Genomic DNA, 8,378 nt, shown 5'->3' on the forward strand with positions numbered 1-8,378 from the left:
TGTTGGACTACACCTTCCATCCTCCCCAGAATAAACATGGCCATCTTGGTTGGTGGTAATGGGCATTGCTGGAGAGCACCAAGTTGAGGAAGGCTGCGCTAAATGCTCAAAGCATTCAGCAAAGAGTTGCTAAGAATTTTGGTTGTAGACGAATGGGGTGAAACAGTTATAGAACTGTTTTAATCTGTTAGATTATTGCAGTATTTTAATCACTTCATTAGATTATTTTAGTATTTTAACTAATATTTATTGGATGGCTTTATACAATCATGCTTTAGTTTAGTACTTGCCTGAGGTGGGTTGGAAATAAAAATAAATGCATACATTCTACTGACTTAAAGACATCTTAAGTTAATTCTGGGAAAAAGGAAACAGCAGGTTTTTCATAGAAATTGGTAGTTCATCCAGATTTAGAATTGGTATAGACCAAGAGCTTTAGTAGACATGGACATTCTGACAAGGGAGGAATATAATTGAGGAATTGTGTCCCTTTTTTTCTCTTTATAGGTTGTATTGTGTTTAAACAGTAGATACTCTGATTTATTAATTGGTATGTTTAGAGATGGTTTCTTGGCTACTGTATATTGATTTGTACTGTAAATAAAGAATTTACAGTAAATGAAATTAAGACATCATAAGCTGATTCATCATATGAGCTTGATTATACAAGGGAGGGAAAATTGCCACTTTCACACATGCTTGTATTAAATAGTAAGAAATATAATTTAAAAATCTGCTGACCAGTTAATGGTGGGGGGTGGAGTGGGAAGAGTCCCTTGAAAGTCAAGCAAATGATTTCCCAAGGATTCTTCTAGCAACTAGTTGAGCAAATGCTGCAGGCCTAGAATAGCATATGGAAGGGAAGTATATTAGGGAAGTAGCGTGCCTTGGAAAACATAAATGTGGCCTTCACACACCCTGGGGCTTCTTTCTGTAGCTGTTATTGCCAAACAGCCTTACTTTTATCTCATTCTGTACATCTGCTTTAGCGTCAGCTGTTGTGATCCACTCTGGTAACTATGAACCTTGATAAGTGCTGGTACTCCTTCAAAATCATTGAGGAACTATTGATCGTGTATGGATTTATGTCTGATTTGCAGCACAAACTTCTACTCAGAAGTTAGTCCTATTGACTCCAACAGGGCTTACTCCTATGTAAGTCGCTACAGTATTAGGTTTTTAACATGTTTGTAAAAGACAGTCAGAGGCGACTACCCTGTACTTTCCATCATTTTGGCCACCGATGACTAACACAGGGCATGTGTACATCAGATAAGCTAATACTTTGGGGAAGTTCTTTCCTGTATAGACATAAAGACCACATGCTCACACTATTCAATGTGGTAAGATATAATGTGTTTCTATTTAAATTATAGTATTTATATGAAAATTTACACCAGCATGTGCAAAGTTTTTGAAAATCTGTGTCCTCTTTTGTTGTACAGTAAGGTGCAAGCAGTCATCTACCTCCTCAGCAAATGTGCAGATTGCAAGTCATTTCCCATCAGCTTTTGCCATTTTTAGGCTGCTGTGTTTACAGAATCTAGGCATAGAGAAGACCCTTGGCCTAGACCAGCTTCTGCAGCCACTTAGACATGTCCCAGAAGAGGAAATGCTGCACCAAGGCCGAATAGGAAGCTCAGACTTCTCTTTATGCAGCCAGCATGTTCAAAAGCAGGGGTGGGGGACTTGGGCCTTGTCCTAAATGGGGTTGCACTCCCTCTGAGTGACAGGGTTCACAGCTTGGGAGTGCTCCTCGACCCTGAGCTGTCGTTAGAAGCTCAGGTGATGGCAGTGGTGAGGAGCGCTTTCCTTCAGCTCCGGCTGATCCATCAGCTGCGTCCCTATCTGGAGAACGACTGCCTGGCGACAGTGACCTACGCGTTGGTAACTTCCCGACTAGATTTCTGTAACGCGCTCTACGTGGGGCTGCCCTTGAAGACGGTCCGGATACTTCAATTGGTGCAGAATAGAGCTGCCAGGCTGCTGACGGGGACTGGGCGTTGTTCTCATATAACCCCAGTTCTCTGTCAGCTTCACTGGCTCCCTATTGAAGCCCGGGCCCAATTCAAGGTGTCGGTTATGACCTATAAAGTCCTTAATGGCTTGGGACCTGGTTATCTAAAGGAACGTCTGCGTCCATATATGCCCTCCCATCCCCTTGAGATCAGCAACGGATGCCCTTCTCTGGGGACCCTCTGTGAAGGATATTAGGAGGGTGAGTACCCAGAGGAGGGCCTTCTCTGCGGTGGCGCCCCACCTATGGAATGCGCTTCCCAGAGAGGTCCTCCTGGCGCCGTTGTTGTTTGCTTTTTGGCGCCAGGTGAAGACCTTTTTATTTAAAAGTTATTTTAACTATTAATTTATTATTACTGTATTTATAGATTTCAATATATAGCTGAGATGGTACCAGTTTTTAAATTATTGATTGTATTTTTCTGGATGTTGTGAGCTGCCCCGAGGCTTTGTTGCGATGGGGGCGGCATAGAAATGTTTTAAATAAAATAAATAAATAAATGAATATTGTTGACCACTTGATGTACTTCTAAAATCTAGGCTTTATTCAAGGACCCAGAATTTACAAACCCTAATCCGGAACCTGGCTGCTGGCATTAGACATGGGCTGGTTGGTCCCAAGCATCCACACAACAATAGAGAACCTCCAGTGCAGCTACACAGCAACAGAGAATCACCAGTGGCCTGAGACTGAGCAATCCACTGTGTCTAAAATCCTTCATCAGAGCCCTCAGGCAACCCAGCCTCCCAGGTGCACAAGGAGACCACGTGGATTCAAATGTGCCAGCAGGAATTTCAATCTAATCAGCTACTGTCTTTGCTACCTGGTCATCCAGGGTAGAAAAGGGAACTCTGCCATGTGCTCTTGGTTGATTGCCTCTTTGCTATGAGCAAACTTATTCTCGAGAATAAAAAATTAGCTTTTAATCTCTCATCCTTGTCATGCTTTATTGGCTTAGCATGCCAAGGTATGGAAGCAACAACCTTATCTGAAGCTTAACCCAAACCCTTATGCAAACCTTTCAACCTGATCATCCGGGCACCATGCCCAAAAGCAACACTCAATCTGCCACTCTGTTAGTCTAACCTACTTCTTGGGCTTACGCAGGGAAACAGACTTTATTAACTATATTCTGAAGTGTAAATGTTGCCCTTTCTAGACAGCATTCCCCAAGGAAGCATACAAGTTCTTTAGTTGATCTACAGGCCACTAGAGCTGCACAGGGATTCATGTTTTGCTAACCCTTTCCAAACCAAAAATCTCTCTCAGTCCCAACATCATGCCCAAAGCCAGCACGCAGGGTTGTACTCACTGTGTGTGCTCAGTGTAGGCAAGTTCCAGGCCCTGGTTTGCATGTTTTACTAAACTTAACCTGAAGCTTAAGTTCAGGTTAAGTTTAAATCTGAAATCTCCAAGCCCAAACCTCAGGTCTCCTTGGAGAGGGCATCCTGAAAGATTCCTTGGTTGATTGCTCCCTCTGTTTGCATAGTCTAGACTAGTTCAGGACCCTTTACCTACACAATGCAGAGTAGTCCATGCTTTACTGAACCTAGCCCTAATTTGAAGCTCTTCCCTAACCCTAAAATATAGGTAAAATTCCTTTCCATCCAGACAGGATATAGAAAGTCACCACTCAGGATACCAGTGTTCACACATGTTTTCTCTGCTTATCTATGCCAATTTCAGGCCCCTGAACCTTCATAGGAATCCAGATTTTGTAAATCTTCATGGTTAACGCCACTCCTAAAAAAAACCAGGTACAATCTGCCTTCATTCAGACGACATATAAAAAGGCAGCATTTAGCACACTACTGCTTGTTCTTTTTGCTTAGTTTCGTTCTAGGCCCCTGGACTAACAAAGGAGCCCAGGTATTCCTAACTGTAACCTGCAGCTGAGTCCTAAACTCAACGTGCAGGTAAAATCCATCTCAGTCCAGAAAGCATGTCAAAATGCTGCACTCGGGGTAACTACTAATTTGAGAGCAAATTACTTACCCTTCCACAGGGGCAGGGGTTCTGTAAATGGGGTACAGGAAGAAGTGTATCAGGGCAGGGGATTTTGAAATACGCATTGGCCACGTCAGGCGGCAGGTGCTAGAAGACAGAGAGAAGTAATGAGGTCTTGGAGGAGAGGGCTGTGGCCTGGACCATTGAAGTCTGCTGCCCTCAGGTGCGACGGAGACGGGGCAATAAAATGTGCTGTACCTCTCCTGGCAGTTCTTGTCTGTGGAATATGGAGGGTGGGAAGCAGGTTGTTGGTGTGAAGGGATGCCACCTTTCAGCTCATTTGCATTGCATTTCCTTTATATTTGCATCTCTCTATTAGGAGAGCCAGTGTGGTGTAGTGGTTAAGAGCATGGGACTGGGACTCGGGACGACCTGGGTTCTAGTCCCCACTCAGCCATGGAGCCAACTGGGTGACCTTGGGCCAGTCACAGACTCTCAGCCCAACCTACCTCACAGGGTTGTTGTTGTGGGGATAAGATGGAGGAGGAGATGTAAGCTGCCTTGAGCCCTTGTAGGAAAAAGGCAGGATATAAATCGAAAAATAAATAAATAAATAAAAAATAAATGTCTAATGTATATGTATAATGCAAATTTAGACATAATCATTATAAGTTAAGCAGACATACAATATATCTCTACATGGAGTGGAAGATGGTGACCAAGTGACCTTTTTGTCTTCCTGTTCAATCTGCGGTCTAGGGATTTCGTTCTAATATTTAGATTCCACCCTTCCCCTACTGTGGAATTCAAGGTGGCTACATGTGCGTCCCTCCATGCTCAGGCCAGCCTTAGATCCGCTCAGCTTCAGCATAGTGCCGGCAGACCATACTCTGGGCCAATTTGGATAGGCAACAGTTCTCACCGTTGGAATTGGACAGACAACCCTTCAAATTGAGGATGCTCCTCTGAAAAGGGACACATGGACACCCTGGCTTTGCTTCCATCATCCAAGCACTGATGCCTTGACTATCTCTTGAAGATAACAAATCATTACCCTTCAGTGGGAGCTGGAAATGCACAGAGTATCTGGCATCTGAAGCAGATGAAACCAGGTGGGTATGAATGCAGATCCAACCTCTGCAAAACTGTGCCAGATGCAGGGCTTTCAAACTGAAAGGATAAGGCAGCTTTTTTCATTTCATTTTGTTTTCAGCTCAAAAAAAAAAAAAATACTGTTGATTCACAATGTTCTGACAGCCAAGCGGAAAGTGGCTTTTCCTGAACCCGGTTATTTATATACAAGAACTGGCTGGCTCTCATGCTAGGGGCCAGGGTGCTTGCTTGCAAAGTTATTTTTTCTACCTCCCTCTCCCCCCCACCCCTGTTGCTTTCTATTCACTCAAGGGTGTTTCAGAATGGGGGGAAGAAAATGGAGCTTGATTATGATCTCTTGCAGCAGCCATTCAACTGAACAAAGGCATTCATGTCCCTGATACGAGTTTAATAAAGTCCAGTGAATATCAAATTAAGTTTCAAGCATCTCCTCTTTGCTGTCAGTGTGCTTACAAAAAGCACAAGCATGCACACACTTTGGGGTTTTGTCACTGCTGCTGGTGGTGTGATTACTAATTAGCTATTAACTGTTCCTCTCCTGCTGCTCTCCGAAAAAGCATGAACAGGAGTGAAACTAGTTGAGGCCAAAATGTCTAAAAGAAGAGCAGTGGCTATGCCCTTTGAGCCTTGTTATGGGGATTCATTTCACACGGCTATCCTCCTCTTTTCCTCTAAAGAGCTTTCCTCTTTCCTCCTGTGTTTGATCATCACAACTACCCTGTAAGGTAGGCTAGTCTGGGAGTCTTAAGCCCACCCCCCTAGCTTCACTATTGAATGAAGATTTATATCTGGATCTGCTCACTTTGCCCATCTTCTTTCTGGAGCACCAGCTATGAAGATGGTGCTTTACAAGCTCCAGGCTTGATTGTTCTCTATCTTGAGGGGCTTATTTAGATGGCTGTAATGGCCTGTAAATCCATTTTTCTGAATTCAGTCCCATTTTTGGAATCTCTTAAAGTTAATTCCATCTGACAGCACTATCCTAGGTATGTCTACTAAGGCCCATTTAATGCAATTCAATACTGTCCAAATCAGCACAGTTCAATTCAGTGAGACTTGTATTTTTGAGCTATCAGTAAACAGACAGACGCATTACTTGGCCAATAGGAATAAGGCAAGCAATGATATATCTGTTACTACAGTGCTGAGATCAGTAGAGATTGAATGCTAGAAGTAGCCACTTCTGTGGCCACTCTTTGCACAAGATTCTATGGTGTTTCCAAACCAGCAATGGTAAAATGGCAGTCCTGGGTCCAGATGATTGGAGAAGTGATGAAACCTTAGGACAGACTGTTGATTTTCTCTATGGTTTCAGTAAACGAATGCTACCATGTAGCAACTCCAGAAGTGGGTCTGGACAGCATGGTAAGATTTCACCATGGCTTCTCATGTTGTGCAAACCCACGCAGGGTAAAGCAGAGAATAATTCATAATTTATGGAATCAGCTCTCCAAAGAGGTGCACCTGGTACCTACCTTTTCCTCTTTCTGGCACCAGCTGAAAACCTTTTTATTTTCCAGATATTTTAATAGTTAAACTTTTATTTTAATATTAATTATTATTTACTATTAGTTAAACTTTTAATATTGTATTTTATACCATTTCTGTGCCTGTGTTTTAAACCTGATTACAGCATCAGTGGCCTCGTTGGATTGCCTTATTGTGCAGATGTTTATAACTTGATACGGCAATGGCAACCTTGTTGTTATTGGTTGTTTTAGTCATTTGATTAGGTTTACTCTTTTGTTGTATTGTGTCTGCTTTATGTCTCTGATCCTTTTAACTGCCCAGAGAGCCTTTGGCTTCGGCGAATGGGGCGGCATAGAAATTTTCTAAATAAATAAATAAAATAAAAAAGACTCATTCAGCAAACCTTGGTACACCAATAGGAGTGGTGTCCCAGGTTTGCCCATTGCCTGGGAGAAGCAGTCTGTGCATTTCTAGAGAAGGGCTCTGCCCTTATGCACACATCTCCAGGCAAAGCCCCCAGATTAGAAATCGATAGGACCCTATGCCAGTCTAGCCTCACGTTTGAGCTGCTGCTCCTTGGAGTCTAAGAAACTTTTCAGGGTTTGGTGGCTGCTGCCCGTTATTATTGCATTATGATCTTGGAAGCCAATGTTGGTTTAACGGTTACCCTTCAGCCGCAGTAGATGTTGCAACTAAAATGTGTAATACCGAGGACAAGTGGGATGGGGAGGAGAGAAGGGTGGCGTGTGAAGAAAGGCAATCAGCTATGGCAAGACAAGGATCCTGTCTTTTTGCTTCAGTCCTTACTCTCTCAACACTTTGCGGATCTGCAGCCTTTCCTACTTGCCCTGCCTTTTGTGTCTGCCGTAGAACGTAGGCCTTTTGGGAAGGGTCTGTGGCAGTTCTGTATTCTGCCCAGTGCTCGAGGAGTATCACATATTAACTGTTTCTAGTGGAGGTAGAAGCAGTATCTCTGGTATGTTGCCTGGATATGCTCCTGTGTTTCACTTGCTCTTACATTTGAGAGGTTCTTCACACAACCATCTCAAGACTCGGTTCTGCCCCTTGCCACAAAACTCTGGATTGGATTGTGCAAACTTGTAAACCAATTCAGACTGTCACACTCCTTTTCGAACTGTATCCTCACATCCCCACAGCCCTGCCTGCAACACACACACACACAATCCCCATCTCTTTTCCAAGTTTAGACAGACTGCACGTCTGCAGCTGCTGTCATTGGTGCGGTTTTGACTCAACAGTAATGCGCAACCGATTTGCATCTTATCGCTGTCTGTTTTGTGAAGATATGGAAGCTGGCACGTGTGCGATACAGTTAAGAGTTGCTGTGCTGAAAATTACCAGCTAACTCAAAGAGGTTACCACTTGCCAGACTATAATTGCCAGGGAGGACAACACTCTGGTGATTGGCGTGTAGTGAATCACCTATTCCATCTTCCATTTCCTGTCTATCCCATCAGGTACACTAGTCTTATAAGTGCTAGACTTCCATAGGAGAATTTGGCATCCTAGCTGCACCCTCAGATTCAGAGCGCCAGCTCCCGTAGCTGGTACCAAAAGGACCAGACAGCTGCAGCTTCAAGGTTGCAAGAGAAGCACTAGGGTATGGGGCATCTCGGCCTTCTCTCCTGATGCTCTGGAGGAATCTTCCTTCTCAGTGTTTTGCATGGCAGGAGAAAGTTGCCCAGAGGCAGCGTTTTCTGCCATGCATAGGATTCCTGGAATCCTCTGAGCCAGAGGGATAAGGGCAGCCGCACTGGATTATACTAAGAATGCCTTATATAAAAAATAGGGAAGTAATGATACTGTAATG

This window comes from Varanus komodoensis, unplaced genomic scaffold (genome assembly GCF_004798865.1).
Source record: "Varanus komodoensis strain SLA01 unplaced genomic scaffold, ASM479886v1 scaffold29_1, whole genome shotgun sequence".
Lineage (NCBI taxonomy): Eukaryota > Metazoa > Chordata > Lepidosauria > Squamata > Varanidae > Varanus > Varanus komodoensis.